At 48.4% G+C, this 25338-nt stretch overlaps 1 pseudogene; it reads left to right on the top strand.

Moving 5' to 3' along the window:
• Positions 1-13849: 13849 nt before the first annotated feature.
• LOC120747651 (choline/ethanolaminephosphotransferase 1-like) overlaps positions 13850-25338 on the top strand; it is a 43103-nt pseudogene continuing 31614 nt past the window's right edge.

Raw genomic sequence — 25338 nt, 5'->3', positions numbered from 1 at the left:
CTGCTGTGAGGCATAAGCAGGACCACTGTCGGTTTTCACAGCAGAAGGTATGCCAAGAACAGCAAAGGCCTGCCTCCAGTGGGCAATGACATCACGGGCTTTCTCTCCAGTGTGAGCAGAAGCCCACATCACAGATGAGAACGTGTCCACCGTGACATGCACATACTTGAGCCGGCCAAACTCGGTGACCTGGGTAACATCGGTCTGCCAAAGCTCCAAGGCTTTAAGGCCCCTGGGGTTAACCCCTGCCGCAATGGCGCACCAAGGGCGTGACAGTCGTCGCACGACTCGACAATCTCACGAGCCTCAGTGGCCGTCAGCTGGAACTGCTTCTGCAGCGTATGCGCATTTTGGTGGAAAAACCCATGCGATGCTTTGGCCTGTGCGAGCATCAAACGGAGCCGAGTATCAAACGGACATCAATGTGATTCGGTTTGATCTCCCTTTATTGTTCGAAAAAGCCAATATTTATGTGATTAGAGGCTAAAGCAGGCACTGCTAAACAGTAGCTGATTGGTTAAAAACTTATGTTCCGACACTCTAAATGACTGTCCATTGGTCCACGTCTCTTGGCTGCATGGTCAGTTTTTGTTCTGTCTTGTGATCAGCATTTCTCTTCAGCATCCATGAGAAAGGACAGCAAGTTGTAACATGACTTCCAGTATCCGTGAGAAAGCACCCATGAGAAAGACCTATAAGCTGTTATATTTGCTACTTTCTTGATAATTCCCACAGCGCAAAAGCAGCATAAGAACAATACAAGGCCTTATACCATACCCTGATAGCAAGGATTGTTCAAATCTTCCATCACAAGATTGTGGCCTCGTTCTTCTAAAAATTCCTCTACACGAGAGGATCGAGATACCTCAAGTCCCTTTCCAGCACCAGCCGAGGGAGCTTGGGGCACAGCAGCAGGAACTGCAGGGCTGAGCAAGGCCTGGGTTTTGGCTGGAGGAAGCAGAAAGGCCAAGCCCTGAGCCCAGGCCTGGCACAGCAGGGCCTGTCCCTCACGGGTGCCTCGGGGCTGTTTGTGGGGCAGTGGGATGGGAGGGGCAGCAAGGACAAATGTCATCAAACTGCAACCCCTGGCAGCCTCCTCAGGGAGGGGCCCGGGAGGACCAAAGTGCAGCCCCTGAAAGGAAAGTTCCTTCTGTGGGGCCTCCAGAGGCGCTGCCAGAGCCCAGGGGAAAAAGGCCTGGGTTTGGGGGTCCCGGGAGGGTTTGGAGGTCCTGGGTGATGGCGATGATGGAGATGGGGACCCTGTGCTGGGTACAAACTCTAGCGAGGGGTTCCTGGGGGGCCATTGTGAGTTCTGGGTGGTTTTGGGGTCACGGTGGATTTTTGGGTGTTCCTGAGGGGGGTTTTCAGGGGTCCCGAAGGGGGGATTAGGCGATCCCAGGGGAAGCCAAGGCTGTTTTGGGGATACCTGCCGGTGACAGAGCTGGGGACCCCGTGCCAGGTATAAACCTTCTCAGGGGGGTCTGGGGGGTGTTGGGAGGTCCCGTGGGAATTTTGATGTCATTAGAGGTTTTGGGGGTCTCTATGGAATTCTGCGGTCTTGGGGAGTTTTTGGAGGGTTCCAGGGATGTTTTTTGGGATCCTGGGGAGGTTGGGGTGTCTCGGGGGAGTTTGGGGGTTCCCGGGAGGTTTTGGGGGTACCTGGGCAATGCCGGTGACAGAGCTGGGGACCCCGTGCCGGGTCTGAACCTTCTCACTGTGCTGGGGCAGCGTCAGCATGTTCAGGGAGATCCTGGGGGGCCGGGGGGTCACCCCAAATCCCAGGGGACCCCAAATGCCAAGGGAGCCCCTGAACTCCGCTCAGCGCTGGATCTGCTGCAGGCAGGGGGGCACCAGCACTCGGCCCCACCCCACCATCACAGGGGGCACAAACGGGGAGGGGCACGGACAGGTCGGGGGGGACCCCAAAGTCCTGGGGGAGGGAACACGGGGGGACTCCCAGGAATCCCCGTGGGGGGATGAGGGGGGACCCAGGAGGACTTTGGGGGGTCTGGGTGGGTCATGGGGAACCCCCAGGAGTCTTGTGGGGGGTGGGGAGGGCAAAGAACAGGGCGAGCCCCAGGATGGGTTTGGGGTGGAACCGGATTGGAGCTTCCATGGCAGTGGGATGGGGATGAGATCTGCCCATGGAATTCCATGGGAATGGGACAGCAGTGAGATCCATCCATGGAGGTCCCAGGGGAATTCCCATGTTCCCAAATTTTGCCCTCCTAAATCGCACATTTCCAAATCCCTCATTTCCAAATCCCACATTCCCCTGGGAATTCCACCCTCCCCACCTTTAGGCTCCAGTGCCTCTCGCCCATATCTGACAGATTTCCGGAGACATTCCAGGCAGGTGTGCCCCAGGGGATTTGTTCATTCCTCAGCCTGGATCTCCTCATGTTCCCAGCGCCTCTTGGTGACCTGGGCAGCGCCGGCGGCCACCACGAATCTCTCAGATCCCAGCTGGAAGGAGAGGAATTCCCGGCGGTCGGAGCCGAGCCGATGGGATCCGCGGACGCTCCCCTGGGACAGGAGGTGACAGCCGGAAACCTCCTGCAGCGTGTGGAGACCTGGGCAGGGATTGGACCCACGGAGACCCACGGGATTGTGTCCCAGCCCCACGGAGCCCCATTCCAGCCCCACGGACTCATCCAGGGTCATGGACATGAACGGGCTCCAACAGTGCCACGGGCAGGGACCGCAGGGAGAGGAGAACTGGGGGGACACGGAGATTTGGGGGATGGGGGGTCACGGCTGAAGGAAAGGGGCAACGGGGAGAGCTGGGAGAGCAGGGAAGGGGCTTTGGGGGTTCCAGGGTTGAGAAAAGGGAAGGGTGGGGCTGGGTAGATGTGGGATGGGTGTGGTTAAGGGGGTTTCTTGTGTCAGGAATAGGACAAGGTCCCGAGTGTCCCAATTTCCATCAAAAGGTTGGGAAACCCAGGATGGCTGAGAATAGGGGTCCCGGGTATCCTCAGAGTTGAGGGAAGGAGGGGTTGCATGCTGGGAAAGGCAGGAATAGGGGTCCTAGGGGTTCTCTGGGTGAAGGAGAAGGGGGCTCTGGGGGCAGGAAGAGGCGGGATGGCCGGGAATGGGGTGCAGGGGTTGTTGGTGCCGGATCAGGGGGTGCAGGGTGGAACCCGTGCCCGGGAATGGGGGTTCGGGGGGATCGCGGCGCCCAGGAATGGGGGTTTAGGGGCCCCTGGGTGCTCCGGAATGGGCGATCCAAGAGTCCCGGTGCCGGGGGTCCCCCTCCCCTCTCGCCGCCCCCCGGGGCCCCAGGAGCGCCCCCAGCCCCAGCGCTGGAGCCATGGCGCTGCTCCGCTGCGGCCCCGCCCACAGCCCCGGCCCCGCCCCCAGAGCCGCCTCCGGCCCCGCCATTGGCGCCGCTCTTTGCTGCCCGCCAATGGCGGCCCGAAGCTTTTTGTGACGTCACCGGGCGCTGGGCAGAGGGAGCGCGGGGGGAAGGGCAGGGCGGAATTCCCGGGAATTCCCCTGGATCCCCTCCTGGCATCCCCCGGGACCCTCCTCGGCCACGCCCTGCGGGACCCCCGGGCCGGGCTGTGCTGAACTCCCGGGGCTGCGCTCAAACTCTGCCTGGAGCCCGCTGGCTTCGGCCCGAAGCGGGGGAAGCGCCGCGATCCGCGGATCCATTTTTTCCTGCGGCTGCGGGTCCCAGCCCCGGCGGAGCAGGACTGGGCGCGGGCACTGCGATCCCTGATCCCCGATCTCCTGCTCTCGCTCTCTCCTGTGCTCTCCCTTTCCTTCGGGCGATCATCAATCCCAGAGCGGCCGGAGAGCCCCGTGCCCAGGTCGGGTTTCCCAGGAAAGGGAGGCCTGGGGGTGAGGTGCCCCGGGCTGGCCGGGAATGGGGGTCCGGGGGTGTCTAGAGGAGCTACAAAGGCTGAGCTGGGAGGGAGGCAGCAGGATCATGGAGTGCAGGCCCCTGCCCTGCACAGACAGGCCAAGAGTGGCAGGCTGGACATCCCCGGGAGGGGTGTGCAAAGGCTCCTGGAGCTGCAGCCGCCTCGGAGCTGCGAGCATTGCAGCGATGGCAGAGATCTCAGGAAAGGGCCCGGCCCTGGCTTGGGGCTGGGCCAGTGGCCCAGGGAGCAAATGAACTTGCAGCTTGTGGGCCAGAGCATGGAAGAGCAGGGGCAGTGGTGGCTGGGAGAGCCGGTTGGCAAGGGTCTGCAGGAACAGGACACAGGCAATGTCTTGACGCTGCTTGGAGGCAAAGTGAGCTGGGATGTGGGGATGGACTTGTTCCCTGGGAGGGTGGTGGGGCCCTGGGCCAGAGTGGGCAGAAAAGCTGCGTCTGGCCTGGAATGGCTGGGAATGTGCAAGGGCTGGTTGCAGGGGACTTGGTGGCCTGAAGACGTGGCGTGGTCTGGTGTGGTGTGGCATGGCATGGAGCAGTGTAATGTGGGGATTGCAGTGTGATTGGGTTTGTGAAAGTTGGGAGGGATGGGGATTGAAAGGGGGGATGGGGTGTTGGAGTAGGGGGTGGGCAAGCAGGAGGCAGTTTTGGGTGGGTGCTGGTGCTTGTAGCAATTGTGTAGCAGGGCTGAGGTGGAGAGGCGAGTGTTTGGGAGAGTAAGGGGAGCTGGTAGGAAGGAAAGAAAGGAAGGAAGGAAGGAAGGAAGGAAGGAAGGAAGGAAGGAAGGAAGGAAGGAAGGAAGGCAGGCAGGCTTTCTCCACTGGGATGAGAAGAGTCCTTCCCCTAGGCTGTCCTCAAGCTGCTTGTACAGCAGATGTGCCTGAGGAATGGTCATTGCTTGCATTCTCAGGTGCTGTGTGTTAGTGCAGCTGAAAGTCCTGAAGGAGGGAGCAGTTCTGCTGGGGCAGAGTGGTCTTTTTCTTGGTGGGTTTTGTTGTTGTTGTTGGGTTCTTTTGTTTGTGTTTTTTCTTTTCTGCACTTTCCCTGTGGGCTCTGGGCAGAGCTCTGTAAGTCTATGTCCCTCTTGCCTGTGGCACTGTGGATGTGGCCCAGAGGATCTTCCCCGAGCTGTGTGCAGAGGTTTGCACATCAGCCCAGGCCGGGGTGCTCAGTGGCTGTCAGTTTGCTGACTGGGTGTGGCTCTGGACGCTTCCCTTGGAGCGTCTCCAAGGCATGGAACGTTGGAGCTGCCAGCACTGTGATGTCCCAGAGACGGGAACATTGGGGCTGTGCCACTCCTTGCCCAGCCCCAAGAGCTCTGGCAGCGCCCAGGAACAGGGGATGCAGGGGCTGGGAGAGGAGGATACCCAGGAAAGGGGGTGCAGGGGGTGTCGGTGCAGGATAAGGGGGTGCAGGGGGTCCCGGAGCTGGGGAAGGAGATGTGGGGGGTCCCAGTGCCCAGGAATGGGGATTCCAGGGGGTGCCAGGGGGGCTCCCCAAATCCTCTCCAAGGGGGGAGCAGGAGCTGCGTCAGGAGCTGTGGGGAGAGAAAAGGGGGTGAGCCCGGCATGGGGGGGACATGGGGGAGTCCCACGTGCTCTGAGGGGGGGACCCGATCCCTGGGGACCCCCCTCTCCTTCTCCCGCAGGGGAGGCAGAGCCCCAGCCCAGGCAGACGGAGCCCAGCACGAAGCCCCCGAGCCCCGGCAGCATCTTGGGGGGGCAGGAGGGGCAGGATCCGGGAAAGGGCGGCAGCTGCTGGGAAGGGACCGGGATGGACTGGGACAGCCTGGGATGGACTGGGACAGACTGGCATGGACTGGGACAGACTGGCATGGACTGGGACACCGGGATACACCGGGATACACCGGGCCCCAGACTGGCACCCACTGGGAGCAGGATCAGAGCACACTGGGACCCAGCAGGACCAACACTGGGGAACAGGGATCAACGTGGGACCAGCTGGGATTAGACTGAGTGTGACTGGGATGTTACTGGTGGAAATTGGAACCTTACTGGGCCATGTAGATGTGACTGGGAATGACTGAGTATGCTAATGGTAACTGGGATATACTGGGAATGTCTATGAACATACCAGGGGTGACTGGGAACACATTGAGAGGAACTGGGAGTGACTGGCTCTACACTGTGGGCAACTGGAATTGACTGGGACCGTGCTGGTGAGACTGGGATCATAGTGACTCCTACTGGAATCATACTTGGAATGACTGGGTCTATGCTGGGACAACTGGGAGCAACTGGGATCAGACTGGGAGGAACTGGGAGCAACTGAGACGATACTGGGGGCAACTGGGATCATGATGGCATCAGCATAGGATCATACTGGGAGGGAGTGGGTCTGTGCAACTGGGATTACACTGGGAGGAAATGGGACCATGCTGAGGACAATTGGGATGATACTGGGAGCAACTGGCACCACACTGAGGGTGACTGGGGTCATTCTGGGACCATACTGGAAGTGACTGGGAGCAGGCTGAGGGCAACTGGGACCATGTTGGGGCAACTGGGATATACAGGGAGGGACTGGAATCATGCTGGAGCTGACTGGGAGTGGCTGTGAGCAACTGGAATCATGTTGGAAGCTACTGGGAGCAACTGGGAGTGAGTGGAAACACACTTGGGGCAACTGGGATTTACTGGGATTTACTGGGAGTGACTGCGATCACAGAGGGACCATAAAGGAAGTTACAGCAATAGTACTGGGAGTATCTGGGAGTGAGTGGGATCATTCTGGAATCATACTGGGAAGGACTATAGCTGTAGTGGGAGTGTCTGGGATCATACTGGGGGTAACTGGAACCATCCTGGGATGGCCTGGAACTATAGTAGGAATGAATGGGAACTACTGGGATCATACTGGGATCATACTGGGGGTGACTGGGAGCCACAGGGCCCATGCTGGGAGTGACCTGGGCCCCACTGCGGGAACTGGGGGAACTGGCCCAGCTGGGGCTCAGGGTTGTTCTCCCCCAGGGCTGTCACAGGTCCTGCTGTCACCCCCGGCCCCACAGAGCAAGGGCCAGGGGACAGCTGAGGGCCAGGGGACAGCTGAGGGACAGGGGACAGCCAGGGAACACGGCACAGCCAGGGAACACGGCACAGCCAGGGAACACGGCCTGGCCCAGGGACACCTGAGCTCCAGCACTTTGGGCTGTTGTGCCCGGGCTGTTGCCCTTGGGCTCCCAGCACAGGCCAAGGGGGAGAATCCCCTCCACAAACTGTTGTTTGCTTGAAGCTTTGCTCTGGAACATTCCCAAGGAGCCACCTGTGTTACCTCCGCTGAGGTGTAGCGACCTGGTTCAGGAACGACACGGCAGCCATACCCAGGCTGCTCGGTCCATCAGCTCACAGACACCAATGTGGTGGACGGCTAATGGCGTTTATTAACTGGTTACATGGGGTTATAAAACCTCTGTTTGCTACATCACATCCGTCTGCTTACGTTACAGGTTAGGTATTGCTTATCTTATCAAGGACACTGACCAACTAAGAGTTGAGGGAGGGGTTCTGTCTGCCCGTACAGCGCGATATCTTCCGACCGCCTGTCCCTGATCTCCCACATTTCCCCCCCCTCTCATGACTAAATAAAAAGTATAAAAGTATAAAAGTATAAAAGTATAAATGTTATAAAAGTATAAATGTTATAAAAGTATAAATGTTATAAAAATACAAAAGCTGTTAAAGTTAGTATAATAGGATACAAAAATAATATAAAATGTTAGTAACAAACACACTTCACGATAATTGCATGCGTTCGACAAATAGGATGTCGACTTTGTCTAAACGTCTTCTAACAAACGACACTAACTTGTTCAAAATGCAAGGCCCAAAAATCAATGTCAGGAGTATCATGGTGAGAGGGCCTATTAATGTGGGAACAAGGGTGGCTAGCCATGGGGACTGGTTGAACCATGACTCGAACCATCCTTGTTGGGCCTCTCTCTCTCTCTTTCTCTGGGCCAGTCTTCCTCTCAGTTCAGCCATGGAGTCTCGCACGACTCCAGTGTGGTCTGCATAAAAACAGCATTCTTCTCTCAAGGCAGCACACAGGCCTCCTTGCTGCATGAGCAAGAGGTCCAGTCCTCGCCTGTTCTGCAAGACGACTTCTGAAAGCGAGGAGATAGATCTTTCCAGAGAGGAGATGGATTTTTCAATTCTCAGTAAGTCTTCGTCAATTGTCATTTGCAGCTGAGAAAGTCTTTGATGTTGGGTGACGAGAGCTGAAACACCTGTGGCTGTGCCAGTGGCTCCTAGGCCAAGGAGCATTGCAATGGTTATACCTGTCATTACTTCTCTTTTGCGGAGCAGGATGGTTTCTTCTAAAAAGCGATACATTTCTTCTTCTTGGTGATACAGGACTCTAGGAACAATCAGAACTTGGACACAAAAGTCAGCAAGGTTATTGAATTTGTTAAGGTACACACAGGGGGTTATTCCAATTTGTTGACAGACTCACATTCCTGATAGGAACCGAACTGCCCACTTGTCAGTCTTTTGACTAGGTTGGATGAACTCAGTACAGATATTTCCCATCTGCTTTGCTACGGTTACACTGCCAAAGCATTTGCCTCGGCCTGTGACTTGACTCAGGGTAATTTCTCTCTGGGGTGTGTCCCACTTACAGTTGTGTGGATTGTTTGCTGCAGAGTATTCAAAAGGAGCATCAAGGGCGACACCCTCATAAAAAGGAGGTTCTGCATTATAACATAACCAGCATGATTTTGTAAAGTTCAGATTGGATTGGTTTAGCGACAAAAAGGTAGCATTTAACACACTAAGAAACAGATTGTAAGGATCTGACTTAGGTTTTTGGTAGATAGCTAAAGGACGGGATGAGGAGGAGGTGCCAGATGTGGCTTCCCTCTTGTGTCTGCGTGCTGCGAGATTCTGATAGGGTTTGAATGACTGGGGCACTGAAGGTGGGAGTCTGATAATTTGCACATTTGCCCAATTTAAATGCCTGGCTGCATTTAAAGCATGCCATTTTTATCTTCTTCCAGTCTGTGAGGGGAGTTCGTTCTGACTTCCCCTCAACCCAAGTAGAAACATTGTTGTTACTGATTTTATATACTGTTACTTCTTCTTTGTCAGAGCCGGAGTCAGAGCCGGCAGCAGAGGACTGGCTGTCCCAGTCCCAGCTAGAATCCGGTTCAGAGTCGAAAGTCGACTGACTGGCTGCTTCCGGGCTCTGGACCCTTTTGGTCGGGCTCCGACCCGGCCCCTTTCCCTCGGGGCTGGGCCACTCCTTCTCCCTGGGCCTCCACCCCTTTCTCTCGGGGCTGGGCCGCCCCCTGCACCTGCGCTCCCCCCGCCTCCTGCTGTGGGAGCTTCTTGCCTTAGAAAAACGTGCTTTTTGGCAAAGATTAGCTTCAGCTCTCTCTTTGCGCTCTCCTCCCTTTTTCTGCTCGCACGCCCCCACGTTAGCAAACGAGGTCTCTTCGTTTTCAGCGCTATCAGTGAGCGACCTTGAGCTTGGAGGCTTTGAAGCGAGCTCTTGATTTTCCGAGCCTGAGCCTATGCATTCGGCCGAACTGACTTCATCAACACTCTGAGCATTATCACTAACATTCAGAGTACATTCTTTTACACTCTGAAAATTCTCAACAACAGTTCCCTCTGAGAAAGTTTGCGTCGCTGCTGCGATACCTAATTGGGGGGAAACCTTTAAACAATTTTGGGCAGCTCTCCAGGTGTCCTGTTCCTGCAAAGCCTTCTGTAAAGATTTTACGACCCTTCCCCATACTTTAAGATTTTTCCCCAAGCTGGAAGACATTGTGTCTTCGGCAAGAGCTTTAGTACATTGATCCCAAACATCTGGGTGGAGGATATCCACCGGACGATCAATAATACTAAGTTGCAAAAGCCTCGTCACTGCAAGGGTAAAATCTTTTGCTTTACAATCAATTCCCCACTGCTTATGAATCTGAGAAACGACCTTCACGAGAGCTTCCATCCTCTGCGTGGGTCCGGAGGCGTCCCTCCCACCGAGCTGGACCAGCCACTCGGCCGTCGTTCACCTGTCCAGGCGACTCCCGTTCTCCCGGGCAACTCCCGGGTTTCTCGGCACTACTTGTTACCTCCGCTGAGGCGTAGCGACCTGGTTCAGGAACAACACGGCAGCCACACCCAGGCTGCTCGGACCACCAGCTCACAGACACCAGTGTGGTGGACGGCTAATGGCGTTTATTAACTGGTTACATGGAGTTATAAAACCTCTGTTTGCTACATCACATCCGTCTGCTTACGTTACAAGTTAGGTGTTGCTTACCTTATCAAGGACACTAACCAACTAAGAGTTGAGGGAGGGGTTCTGTCTACCCGTACAACGCGATATCTTCCGACCGCCTGTCCCTAATCTCCCACAGGTCAACTGGTGCAACTACACAACAAAAATTTCATTTGATACTTCTGGCTTCCTTATTCCCAGGGCACTTCCCAAGGGCGTGTTCCTAATTTGCGGCGATAGGGCGTGGGCAGGAATCCCTTCCCGCATCTGAGGAGGTCCATGCACCTTTGGCCAACTTACAACACTCACCCCAAACATTACTCTCTTACAAGAATGGAAACAAAAGAATAAATTTGCCAGTCCAAAAAGATCCTATACCCAATTTGACAAAAATTTTGATGCCACCCTTTTTGATTGGTGTCCTTGGGTGACTTTATGATGCTTGTATCCCCAATCGTCTGCTCTGTTTGTGCTGTTTGTTGAGTTCTGTGCCTTTAAGACTGGTTCTAAGAGCAAGGAGAAGCGCGGAGTTTGTTTTGAGAAAATTGCCTGACTCCTACACATTCTTCTCTGGACGCGGTGTTCAGCAGAGATTTATTTTTTGCTTTTAGTTAGTTTCAGCTAGCTAGGGCAGAGAAGTTCCCTGGACTGTTTTTTTTTCCTTTTTCTTGGAACTGTTTAAACCTGCTCTGGACTGAAAAACCCAGGGGAGCACTGGGGGCTGCACCTGCGGCCCACCGGGGCCTGGACCTCGGCATTTTCCAGCAGCGCCGGAGGGACTGGGACTGATGAGAGACTGAGAGAGAGCCGAGCTACACCCACAGCAAGAACTTTCTCAATTTGCCATCTCACTCCAGAAGGAGGGGTGTTATTGTTTCATATTATTCATTCTTTATACTTGTATGCACTTTGTTAAGTAAAATAGTTTTTTCCACTTTTCTCCAAAGAAGTTTTTTACTGGACTGGTTGGAGGGAGGGGCCACTTGGGTTTGCTTCCCAGAGGGATCCTATTCAGGGGTTTTCTCCCAAATTTGTCCCTAAACCAGGACAGAGTGATTGAGACCAAATGGACGGAGGTGAAATGAGGCACAATGAAAAGGACCAAAACTTGCCAAAAGTACTCCAATTCAAATGCTGCAATCAGGCAAGAAGTGGAAATAAAGGAAGGAAGGAGAGAAAATGAAACTGAGGAAATGCAAGCTTAAAATGAAAAAGCAAAAAATGTTTAAAGCATGTGAAAAGCAAAAAGTGAATGGGATGACAAGAAGTGCAGGGAAAGGGATTGAAGCTTGCCCAATTAATCTTCCTTGACACCTTGAAAACAGGGAACAAAGTCTAACAAACGCTCAGGAAAGGAGATACTGTGAGAAACAGTGTGAATGAGAACAACCGAGAATATTTGGAACCAGAGTGATTGAGACCAAATAGACAAAGATGAAATGAAGGTTACTGAAAAGGACCAACACTTGCCAAACATACTCCAACTCAAATTCTGCAATTAGTCAAGAAACGGAAATAAATGATGGAGAGGAAAAAATCTAAAACATGAAAACTTAAAATGAAAAAGAGAAAATTCTGAAAACATGTGAAAAGAAAAAAGTTGATGATATGAGAAAAAGTGATGGAAAAGGGATGGAATCTATCCACATTAATCTTCATTGACATTGCAAGATTGCATTCCCTTTCCCGAAAGGAAAGTCTTCCTTTCGGGAAAGGGAATGAAAATTTGAAAACAGGGAACAAAGTCTAACAAACGATGAGGAAAGGAGATATGATGAGAAACAATGTGAATGAAAACAATCGAGATAATTTGGATCCGGAGTGATTGTGACCAAATGGACTGAGCTGAAATGAGGGGCACTGAAAAGGACCAACACTTGCCAAACATACGCCAATTCAAATGCTGCAATCAGGCAAGAAATGGAAATAAATGAAGGAGAGGAAAAGAAATTGAAGAAATGCAAGCTTAAAATGAAAATGGGAAAATTTTGAAAGCATGTGAAAAGCAAAAAGTGAATGGGATGATAGGAAGTGCAGGGTAAGCAACAGAAGCTTGCCCAATTTTTCTTCATGAAAATCTTGAAAACAGAGAAAAAAAATAACAAATGCTCAGAAAAGGACCAACACTCGCCAAATGAACTCCAATTCATGTGCTGAAATCCGTCAAGAAATGGAAGTAAAAGAAGGAGATGAAAAGAAATCCAAGAAATGCAAGCTTAAAATGAAAAAGGGAAAAATTTGAAAGAACATGCTAATCACAAAGTGAAAGTGATGACAAGAAGTGCAGGGAAACTGACGGAGGCTTACCAAATTAATCCTATTTGAAATTGCAATATTCCATTCCTTTCCCGAAAGGAAAGTAGTCCTTTTGGGAAAGGGAGTGAAATATTGAAATCAGGGAACCAATAAGAACAAATGCTCAGGAAAGCGGACATGATGAAAAAGAAGGCGAATTAAATCAACCGAGATAATTTGGAACTGGAGTGATTGTGGCCAAATGGACTGAGATGAAATGAGGGGCACTGAAAAGGACCAACACTTGCCAAATGTACTCCAATTCAAATGCTGTAATCAGGCAAGAAATGAAAATAAGAAAGGAGAGGAAAGGAAATGGAAGAAATGCAAACTTAAAACCAAAAAAGGAAATATTATGAAAGCACGTGAAAAGCACAAAGTGGATGGGTTGACAAGAAGTGCAGGGAAAGGAACAGAAGCTTGCCCAATTAATCTTCATTGAAATGGCAAGATTGCATTCCCTTCGGAAAGTCTTCCTTTCGGGAAAGGGAATGAAATCTTGAAAACAGGGAACAAAGTCTAACAAATGCTCAGGAAAGGAGATATGACGAGAAACAGTGCGAATGAAAACAACCGAGAATATTTGGAACAGAAATGATTGAGACCAAGTGGACTGAGCTGAAATGAGGGGCACTGAAAATGACCAACACTTGCCAAAATACTCCAATTCAAATGCTAACATCAGGCAAGAAATGAAAATAAAACAAGGATGTTGCGGTTCCTTATGTGTGGTCTCCACGCATGCCCAGGCTAGCTCAGGCACCGTGGTGTGGAAAGGTACGGACAGCTGGCCGTGCCAGCTAACCCAATCCTGTGGGGCCTTGGATCCCACACGACCTCGGCAGCAGGCACAGGTGGTGCAAGGCAACGACAGTGGAGATAGAAATGTGGACTCTGCTGAATGGGTCACAAGATTTAATTGGAGCCCCGGCGTGGGACCTCCTGACCTCCAGGTAACTGCCCAGGCAGAGACCCCCAGGCTGCTTGCCAGCAGCTTTTATTTGGGGGTGGAACCAGGAGAAGAGGCAGTGGGTGAGCAAATCAGGGATCACCGGGGAGGGGTCACACAGATGAATGATATTTTCATAAAGCATACATGAATGATGAGGAGGGAACCCCTCTGGATCTGACCTATCACTCGATGCCCTTGGAAGAACTTTCTAGCTCCAGGGGAAGGCCCCAAGATGACAGGCAGACCCCAGAGGAGGGGGGAGTGGGGGATTGACATATAACGGTTGGAGGGGAGAAGAGCAGGGAAAGATCATTAGGGGGAACAAACCGGGGTACATGGAACAAACCATAAATTAATAGCACATGCAATAAAACCAAAACTAAATCCCACACCACTACAGAGCTCCCCACCAGATCTTTTAAGGTGGTCCCGAGCTTAGAGCAGGCTCCCTTGGAGAAGGAGTTCCAATTACGATAATGCATAAGAAAAAGAAGCCAGCAATAGGAGGCATTCATAAAAGCTCTTGTGAGTGCCAGCTGAAGGTAAAGGTGCCTGTAAAATGTCTTGTGCACAAGAACCGTGTGGGAAAATGGACTGTGTAAGTACCACGGGGTCGGTCAGTGGCATGGCTGTATGTTTGTGTGTGTGCAGAATATCTAAAATGGGGGCTGGTTTCCCAGACCCCTGAAGCAAGTGTGAACCTCCCAGTACCACGTTTTCAGCTCTCTGTGAGGAGACCGGCTGGGAAAGGAGGGAAGTGAAAAGAGAGAATGAGTGAGGTTCCCTGGGAGGGACTGGCAGGGAGAGTCCTGGCCCGAGAACCCAGGGGAAGGTGCTCGAGGAGAAGGGAGCAATCTGATAACTGGGCGAGGTGAATAAGGAGGGGAGCAATTGAGTCACGTTCAATTTTCTTTGAGAAGAAAATAGTTGGTAACTTTAGTACGAGACTAAGAAGGATTGCAAGGGGAAGTGGCTAGAGGGATGTAGTCAAAGAAGACAGATTGGGAGAAAGATTGGAATTAGGCGTGAGGCAAAAACTTGGCAAAAGACAAGATAGTGCAACAGAATAGTAAGTGAGAGGATTGAACCACACAGTGAGGGAGACAAAAATTCTCCAGGTACCGGGTGTTCCTTGGTTTGTTGCTGCCAAAAATTGGTCCAAAGAAAAGTAACTCCTTAGACCCAGGGGCTGCGAATTATGAAGGAAATTCACAAGAGCCTGGTATATCTGGGAACTGTGAGAGGGGTTTTCAGAAGGGGAGCATCCCTCAGGACAGTCCACTGGGGATGATGTTACGATTTTGAGATGCATGGGAATCCCGAAGAGGACAAAGTAAGCAGAAAACGATTAACTATTGTATGTTTGAATGGACAAAGGAAATGATCTGCCAAGACAACTTATATTGGCCAAAATCCGGATCGTTTGAAGATTGGATTTACCAGGCTTTGAATTTGTATGTGAATTCAAATGAACCTTTTAATCAGGAAGAAAACAAATATGCTGCTCTGTGGCTTCCCAGGGAAAAGGGTGAATTTGTCACTCGAAGGCAGGGAAGCAAGGGTTTTCCATTCTACCCTTTACAAACTAGAGGGCAAGCAGACAAAAAAGACAGACACGAGCCCTAGGATCCATTAGATCACCTCCCACCCCCTTATAGGCAACCTAATCAGCCTGTTCAACCCCAAGCCCCTGAGGGTCCTCCTGTAAATGCAAACACAACCCCTATTCAGGAGGAGCCAGAAGCACATAGAACTAGAGGTGGGGGTGACGGGGAGAAGTGATGATGGGGATGGGGAAGCAAAAATGGAAGATGGACTATACCCGCTTAGAAAAGTTCCAATGGCAAATCCAGAACAGAGACCTATTGGTGATGTGAGTGTTCCCCTGAACACAGGGGATGTTAGGGAGTTGAAGAAGGAGATGGGCAGGCTACTAGAGGATCCTATTGGAGGGGCAGAAAGATTAGATCAGTTCTTGGGGCCGAATATACAGCTGGGTGGAACTGCAGTCTATCTTAGGAATCTTGTTTTGTTTCTGTCCCATCTCAGGGACGGCAGTTGTTTCTGCCCATCCCAGGGACGGCAGTTGTCAGGGGCTCCTTTTTAGGAGCTTAAATTCCCCGGCTCTCAGGTGGTTTTAGAGTTCTGGCCCTCTGCAAAGCTCTGTGCCAAACGCAGGAAAAGACGGAGTCTTCAAGGTTACATGCTTCGTTTATTAGTTCTTATCTTACAATTTTCTCAGTGTCCAAAAGATGTTTGCCGCGGCTCGGACATCTGGTGACTCCCCCCGTCTCTGGGCTGTCCTTATCTTTTATACTAATTGCTACGTATTCTTTATTTACTATTTCTTACCAATGTCTATCACTATTACTAAAAAGGTCATCTTTACTCTGACCCAATCCTCACTAACTACTTTGTGCCAACGTCACTGCAGAAATGGAGTGAGGGAACAAGAAGGAAGAAGAAAGAGACAACGCCCTAAATTCTCCATCTTGCCCCATTCACTTCAATGCCAAGAATCCCAAACTCACTGTTTTTTCACCCTGTGATATACTAAACTACTATTTTTCACACTCTTGTGGCCTGCAATGCTTCCTGCAGTGCAAGAAGCCTCTCCCATGGACTGAAATCAAATCCAGTGTCTCTCTGAGCTCTGGGCTCTGGGCTGGGGTCCCAGACCCCCCTGCCCAGGTCCCTGACCCTCCAGGGCAACCAAAGGAATGCCCTGGACTCCAACATTGTTTACCATGGAAGAAAGAGAAATGACTAGACATTCAGGAATGAGGGTTTGGGATAGAGAATGTCAGGGGCCAGACCAGGGGGATCAGAAATGGCCTATGCAAGATCCAGGTTGGAATAATCAGAATGAAAGACACAGGCAGAATATGAGTGATCTCCGGTGGATGATTATCCGAGGAATCCGGGAAGCAGTGCCCAAGGGGCAGAATATAAGGAAAGCTCTAAGTGGGCACCAAGGGAAGGATGAACCCCTGGCATACTGGCTTGAAAGACTAATAAAAGCCTAGCAGTTATATTCAGGTGTAGACCCCAATACAGCAGCAGGACAGGTCCTTTTGAAAACACAATTTGTAGCTAAGTCCTGGGGACACATCAGGAAGAAGCTGGAAAAAGTAGAAAATTTGCATGATAGAGGGCTTCAGGAATTGTTAAGAGAAGCACAGCAAGTGTATGTGAGAAGAGATGAGGAGAGGCAAAAGACAAAACCACAGATTTTAATGGCAGCAGTCAAGGAAACACAGACAACCATGAATACAGAGAAGTGCTCAGGAAAGAACAAACAACAGAAAAAGGCAGGTCCCACCTCTGGGGATATGAGATCCACGTGGTTTTCCTGTCACCAGCAAGAACACTTACAAACTTCTTGTCCTACCTCCAGGGGTACAGAACCCACTTGTTTTTATTGCCACAAAAAGGGACATCTACAAAAATTCTGTAGAAAGAGATGAGAAAATGTTTCAAGAAGACTAGGGGGGTCAGGGGCTCTGTTTAATGAGGACTGAACACCTAGAAGAGCCCTTGGTAAAACTGAAAATAGGTCCTCAAAATGATGAAATCACATTTTTGGTGGACACAGAAGCTACTAGGTCCACAGTAAGAAAACTACCACAAGGATATGAAGTAAGTCGTGAACGTGTCCCTGTAATTGGGGTTAAAGGAGAAGTTTTTCAGGTTCCTGTAATTAAAAATGTGCAGATTGAATTGGATAAAAAAATTTAGATTGAATGATTTGGTATTAATACCAGAGGCTGATATTAATTTATTAGGAAGGGACTTAATAATAGCTTTGGGGATTAAAATAACAGCCTGTGAAGGAAAACTTAAAATCTATTCTTTAACTGAAGAAGATAATTTCGAGATTAGCAACACTGTGTGGTGTACTGGTGAAGTAGGAAAATTAAACATTCAGCCCATTAGCGATGAAATACAGAACCCAGAAATCCCCATTTAAGTAAAACAATATCTGATATCATTGGAAGGTCAGAAGGGATTGAAACTGATAGCTGAGAATTCAGTACATCAGGGGGTGTTGGAGTCCTGTGTGTCACCACATCATACCCCCATCCTGCCGGTAAAGAAGCCTGATGGTAGCTACCGACTAGTCCAGGATCTCAGAGCGGTAAATCAAAGAACCATTACCCGCTTTCCAGGAGTAGCTAAGCCAGATACCTCCTAATTACATTTGGTACAGTGTCGTGGATTTAAAGGATGCCTTTTGAACTTGCCCTCTGGATGAGGGCAGTAGGGATTGCCTTTGAGTAGGAGGACCCAGATACAGGTAGGAGAGAGCAATTAAGGTGAACGGTGCTACCGCAAGGTTTTACAGAGGCACCAAATCTTTTTGGGAGGGCGTTAGAAAATCTTTGGAAGTCCTTTGAGTTACCCAAAGGAATTAAGCTGCTACAGTATGTAGATGATTTGTTAGTAGCAAGAGAAACTGAAGAGGAAACTAGAAGGGGTACTATTAAGCTTCTAAATGTTCTGGGAGAAAACGGGGTGAAGATATCAAAGTCAAAATTGCAGTTTGTAGAGTCAGTAGTGTGGTATTTAGGTCATTGGATTAGTAAGCAAAAGAAAAAGCTAGACCCTGAAAGGGTTCCAGGAATATTGAACATGGGACCCCCAAAGTCTGACGGAGAAATAAAGCAGCTTTTGAGTCTTTGGGGTTATTGTAGGCAAGAGATAGAAGGGTTTAGTAGAAAGTAAAATTTCTAAATGAGAAATTAACTACCAATTGTTTGAAATGGACTGAAAGGGATCAGGAAAATTTGTAGCAAGTTAAAGAAGCCCTACTGCAAGTTCCTTTACTCAGTCTTCCCAATTTAGACAAGCCTTTTCAATTATTTGTTAATACAGTTGATCAAATGGCTTATGAAGTATTGACTCAAGGTTGGGCAGGAAGCCAAAAGCCAGTAGAATATTATTCCAAATTATTGGATCCAATTAGTAAGAGTTGGCCAACATGCCTGCAAGCTCTGGTAGTCACTGCTGTGTTTGTAGAAGAAGCCCGAAAAGTAACCTTTGGGGCACCACTGGAAATGTACACACCCCACAATATTAGGGGAATCCTTGCTAAAAAGGCTGAAAAATGGTTAACTGATAGCAGAATATTAAAATATGAGGCTATCTTGATTTAATACATGATTACTACATGATTACTACATGATTACTACATGATCAATACATGATTGCACAGAGGTCGTAGAGTTACAAACAAAAATATGCCCAGATTTGAGAGAACAAGAATTAAAAACAGGTGAAAAAATATTTATAGATGGATCATCCCGAGTGGTAGATGGAAGAAGGAAATCTGGGTATGCCATAATTTGTGGAGAAAAACTGGAAGTGAAAGAATCTGGTCCCCTTAGCCTGTCCTGGTCAGCACAAGCCTGTGAACTCTATGCATTATTCTGTGCGTTGCTGTTATCAAAGGATCGAGAAGGGACCATATACACCAACTCAAAATATGGCTTTGGGGTAGTGCACACATTTAGAAAAAATTAGAAAGAAAGGGGACTTATAAACACTCAAAGAAAAGGATTAGTGCACCAAGGATTGATAATTCAAATACTTAAAGCTTTGAAGAGTCCAAAAAAGACAGCAGTGGTTCATGTGAAAGGCCACCAAAGGGGGAGAGACATTAAAACAAGAAGAAAGAATTTGGCTGATGATGAAGCTAAGAAAGCTGCCCTGAGGGAAAACAGCAATGTAATTATGACTTTTCAGGAAGCAGGAACACAAAATCAAACACCATACTTTTCTTTAGCAGAAGTAGAAGCCATGAAAAACCTAGGAGCAACTCTAAAAGAGGGACAATGGATTCTCCCTGACAAAACCACAGTTAAAATGGCAGAAAAAGGCCAGACTCATGCTTCAAGGGTAAAAGGACCTATACCAAATAAAGTTTGGAAAATTATTTTGACACCAGAAGACCTGAAAGTAAAGTTAAAAAAGACTTAAATTTGATTAAACCATTGTGTTTAATTACAAAATACAGTTTAAAGTAAAACTGTAATTAATCCCCGACATGGTTGAAGAGAGTGTTTGGTGCCCAGAGGCTGTAGCTCATATGGAAAATCGTTTTCAGCTGTGGATTTCCCATAATGCTGCAATACATTTGGTGTGCCACCCACATATTGAAAGAATAACCCAGCCCCTGGATATTCAAGATATCCTTAGAACAGAAAGGTCAGAAGCTGCCATCCCACAGAGAGAAGTTTCCATGTTTCAGCAAGGTTGCTGCAAACACGGTCATCAGTGTGAGCGGTGTAAAGCAGTGACCATGAAGTGGCTGAGACAAAGACATTGGCACAGAACAACTGTACCTTGGGACCAAAGAGATGTAGCTTTTATGATTAATTGTGTACGATGTTTTAGTAGAGTAGAGCAAGACTTTAGAATGCACAATTGGGTTTTAGCACAGATCAACATTGATACTTATATAATAGAAGATCAAGTACAAAGAGCATTTATTTTTTTAGTGTATCACATGGAACGATTAGTGGCTTTGAGAACACTGCAAGAACAACAAAGGATAATAAAAGCAAGATGTGGATACAGCAGGATACCCAGAAACAACAGAAAAATATAAATTGTCCTGCTTAACCTGTTCAGGTTATAAAACTCCTTTGATAGTTAACAATTAAAGGTTTATGGTTTTAATTTATTAGAAGAATTAGGCATTCTGGATTGGCTGTCAACAGCAACCCCATTGAGTTCAGAGGCAGAACAATGCCGATGGGAAGGGATTAGACACTTCCTTGATCAATGGGAACAGCCTGAACAGATTGAAAATCTTTTAAGAGGCCCTCAGCATCTAACACTAACAGATTTCACTGAGGAACTACAATTCCAGAAAAGAGACTGGAAACACCTGTTACTAAAAGAGTCCAAGAACAAGTAACACACTGGGAGTGTACTAAGCATGGCTAAGAGTGTCACCCATGGGTTTGTGTTATTTGTGCGCTTTGCCTTAATTTGTGGTGCAGAGAAACAAGAGCAGAAGAAAGAGAGAGACGATTTGTTTCACTTGCTTAGATTGCATGCATGAAGAGTAAACTTTAAAAAGCTTTTCCAGTGATATTTTTGGAACACCTTTGAGATATGAAGATGGAAACTTTTTATGCAGCGGTTCAATTAGTACAAAATTTAGACCAATGAGTTTTTACTATATTATCTTTTGAGCAGGTAAGAGAGCAAACAATTCATAGTATTATAGACCACTCTATCATAATTAACAGTTGCTGTGGAGAAGGAATTTGTGTGCCATGCTATAGACATATTTCTTACATGAATTGGCATTGTGAATGTGCCTATTGGTGGTAATGAAGACTTAATAATAATCCCCAACATTGGAGCAAAAAGCGACCAATAAATCAGGTTGTTAACTGAAGTAGTGAAAAAGCAAATCTTATTGTGGTTGGCACATCTCCAGAGCTTTGGTGGTTTAGACTAAAAGAGGAAGTAGCTGACTAACCCAGAGAGAGAGAGAGATGGCAGTGCTGTGAGAACTGTGAGTAATCTGTGCCATCCTTGAAACAAACATGAGGCCAAGGGTACCAGTGAGACCAAATGCACCAGTGACTAGATCCCAGGATATAAACTTTGCTGCCAAGAATCCTGACATCTTGGCCCTTGGCTGCAACCCAAAGGGCCTTGAGGATGGTAGAAAGTCAAAACTCCTGAGGATTATTTTCACTGTGTTTGTCGTGATGCCCTTGGCAAATAGCCAAAACTCTGGAGCCACTCTGGACAGAGTCCATGAGAGAAGGGAATGAGCAATGCAGGAACAAACAATAATAAAACAAGCAGCACAAGAGTGGGCAATGAGAGAACAATCTATGCAAAAACAAAGTCCCAATAATGTTGATCCCTGTAATAAATGCCATCACTCCATGTGGGTCAAGGACAAGATGGAATTTGTGTTTGTGGCACATCCACATGTTAGTGCTGCCTGCTACGATCACAGCAATTTTATAGATGTTTGTGCTAAAAATAGAAAAATGAATTGGGTAGGGAAAAAAAATAGGATTTAATGGATGAGCTCTTAAAATTATAATGATCAAATCTGTCCTTGAGATGATTTTTTTTGTCTTGTTTTGAGAAAGATGAGAATGGGAATGATCCGAGTATAGGTATAGGAGGTAGAGCACTAAGTAAAAAAAAAAAAAAAGAAGAAAAACAAAAATAAACAAAAGAAATATGTAAAATAGGCATAGGGAAAGAATTAAAGGAACTGGATAAGCTGTATTAACAATTCAAATAGCAGTATAGCGACTGGGATTTGACAACCTCAACTAAGAACCTTTTTGTAGATTTGATGCAAGAAATTGCTACGGAATTAGGATTATGCAAATGCTGGATCTGTGGGGGACTTAGAATGGCTGAAAGATGGCTGTGGAGAGGTGAGAGTCTAGCTCCAGAACAATTTTTCAAATGGTATCATACTCAAATTTCCAAGACATTAAAACGACCTGAAGGATGGATTTTGAGTCATTGAGTAATTGGAACAGTCTGTATGACTCGAGAAGGAAGGAAATATAATGAAGTAGTAGGATATACTCCTTGTATATCTACTTAGGTAGTTAATTTGGATAATAAAACTAAGATCTGGCAACCAAAAACTTTTATTGTGTACTGGGGAATAACAAAGGAAATGAATTGTGAGTGGAATAATCAAACTGATTTGTGCTGGCATAAAAGTCCTGGAGCTAACCCCTACCAATCCAAAAAAAGACCTAAAATCCTATTGGGAACAACAAGAAAAAACAGATAGTAAATGGAAAGCCCCTGATGGAATATATTGCATTTGTGGGCAATGAGCATAGAGTGAATTACCTTGAAAGTGGGAGGGAACCTGTACCTTAGGAGTTATATGACCCTCCTTCTTCATCATACCAAGGTCTAGGAGCAATATGCTGGGAACACCACTTGATGAGACTCTAGAAAGGAATAAAAGAGATTTAAACCTCGACTTCCCAAAGGCAGGGGGGAACCAGGAATGGGGGGAAGATGAATGGCCTGCAGAAAGAATCATAGCGTATTATGACCCAGCAACTTGGGCTGAGGATGGATCTTGGGGATATAGGACCCCAATTTATCTATTGAATCGGCTGATAAGACTCCAGGCAGTAGTGGAGGTTGTATCAAACCATACTTCTGATGCCTTAAAGTTACTGGCCAAGCAGCATTCACAAATGTGAGCATTTGTATATCAAACCAGAACTGTCCTAGATTATCTGGTGGCTGAAGAAGGGGGAGTTTGAGGAAGATTTAACGAATCTGAGTGCTGTGTGGAGAGAGATGATCATGGGGAAGCCATCACAAAACTTGCTGAAGAAATTAAGAGGGTGTCACACGTACCTGTTCAAAAGGGGGAATTCTATTCTAAAAACGGATTGGTGGGATAACCTCTTTGGAGGAGCCTGGTGGAAGAAGGTGGGATTTATGCTGTTATGTTCTGGATTAGGATTGTTATTCTTACCATGCATGATTCCATGTCTTATTAGACTAATCCACCCAGTGATACAAGGAATGCAAATGACAGCAATGCCCATTGATCCAGAATTGGCAGCAAAAGGGAAACCAAATTCTTTGATAGTATTAAAAGCTAGACCTACTCACACTCAAAAGAAAGGACCCGAAGAGATGGTGACTGAACATAGAGATTACTCTAGCACAAGAGATGCTAACCTAATTTGAGAAGGAATGCAAAAAGCTTGATGCAGCATGGGAGATGTTAGAAAAATTAGAGGCTGAAATGAGAGAGTGTGAAAACCTGGATTATTGGGAATATAGAAGAAACTGAGATTCAGTTTTAATTGAAAAGCATGAATCAATATGATTAAAAAGAGAAATGGGGGAAATTGTAATAAAAGAAAATTATTTATGCTGATTATAATCTTATCAATATTTTAATAATATATATTTTTGAAAATACTTGTTATAAAGTAGTAAAGGAAAAAGTAGATGTGAGTAGTGTTACAAAGCAGATGGGCCCCTTGGCAGATGCTCCATGAGAAAAATAAGATACAGGATGCAGTTTGAGATAAGCAAGAGTTTCAAAGCTGGAATGACCAAAGCTGGGACTACTCCAAGGTAGGGAGATGGGCCCTTTGCAGATGTGATGGGATACAGGATGTCTTAAGATAGAACTGGCCTTGAGATGGACAAAGTTGGGAGTATTCCAAGGTAGGGAGTTTGGGTGGTGGTTTGACCCATGAAATAATTACTTTTTGGCACATAATGCTTAGTTATGTATAACACAAAACTTAGAGCGCATGCGCAGCCAGTGAGGTTATTCATAGGACAAGAGGAAGATGATGAGCCTTCATCTGAAGAAGACCACCAAAAAGCCAAGAGGACCCCCAACAACAAGTGGAGCATGCACTATGTAGTATAGTGACGTAGATTTAAGGAATTGAAAATAGGAGATTTACGGGAAATATTAATGAATATGTATTAGCATACAGTATATAAGTTTAAGTTGGATTATTTTGTTTTATACGTGAGGTAGGGTGAGAAGCCCCCCCTCCGCATCCCAGTCGGTTTTGCTTATGCGTTATCTGTACAGTACTTATCTTTAATTAATCACTGCCAAATCTTTGTATATGCTTGATTATAAAATGCTACTTAAATAAAATTGCATTGCAGCTAAATTCAACTTTGTTGCTTATTAAATTAGACATATAGAGCTTCATTTAAAACCCTTCCTTCCTTCCTGCCTGCCTTCCTTCCTTCCTCCTTTCCTTCTCTCTCTCTCATTTCTTTCCTTCTTCCTTTCTTTCGTGGGAGCAGGTGCCCTTACCCTCCCAAAATCACTGCCACTCTACCTCAGCCCTGCATAGCACAGCATCTTAAACTTAGCCTTCCCAATTTCACTGCAACCTCCCACAAGACACTTCCAGGCCCCAAAATTCGTAAAAGAATCAGCAGCCTTTAAAAACTGCTTCTTGCTTTCCCTCCCTCTACTCCCCTACTCCAAGAGCCCAAACCACCCCATCCCCACATTGCAATCCCTACACCTCCCAACTTTACTACCACCTCCACACTGTAATTACACCCCACATTACACTGCCCCATCCCATCCCATCCCATCCCATCCCATCCCATCCCATCCCATCCCATCCCATCATGGCAGGAAGTCCCGTCCAACCAGGCCTTGGACACTTCCAGGCACTCCAGGGCAGCCGCAGCTTTTCCTCCCACTCTGTGCCAGGGCCCCACTGCCCTCCCAGGGAACAAGTCCATCCCCACATCCTATCTCACCCTGGCCCCAAGCAGTGTCCAGCCATGGCCTGTGTCCTGGTGCTGCAGGCCCTTGGCAAGAGTCTCTCCCAGCCAGCAATTCCTGCTCTTCCCTGCTCTGGGGCAGCAGCTGCAAGTTGATTTGCTCCCTGGGCCACTGGCCCAGCCCCAAGCCAGGGCCGGGACCTTTCCCCAGAGCTCTGCCGGCACTGGCTCGCTTCGGCCGCAGCCCAGCAGACGGAGCTCAGAGCTCCCCGGGGGCTGCGCCTCCTGCCCAGGGACAGCAGCAGGGGCAGCTGAGACTTCTGCCCCGGGGCCAGCAGGGAATGCACCCCAGGGAACGGCTGGGGCTGGGCCAGGCCAGCTGCGGGCTGGAGACCAGCAAAAGCTTCTTCCCCTACAGGGGGCTTGACCACTCACCAGGCTCCCCAGGGAATGGTCACAGCTGCGAGGCTGCCGCAGCTCCAGGAGCCTTTGGACACCGCTCCTGGGAATGCCCAGGCTGCCACTGTTGGGCTGTCTGTGCAGGGCCAGGGCCTGGACTCCATGATCCCGCTGCCTCCCTCCCAGCTCAGCCCCTTCTGCAGTTCTCACCCTTGGGCTCAGCCTTTGTGTCTCCTCCAGGTGCTGGCAGAGCTCTTGGGGCCGGGGCAGGAGCGGGACAGCCCCAGCGTTCCCCTCTCTGTGACACCACGGTGGT

This window comes from Hirundo rustica, unplaced genomic scaffold (assembly GCF_015227805.2).
Source record: "Hirundo rustica isolate bHirRus1 unplaced genomic scaffold, bHirRus1.pri.v3 scaffold_131_arrow_ctg1, whole genome shotgun sequence".
NCBI lineage: Eukaryota > Metazoa > Chordata > Aves > Passeriformes > Hirundinidae > Hirundo > Hirundo rustica.
This window is presented reverse-complemented; position numbering and strand designations above follow the sequence as displayed.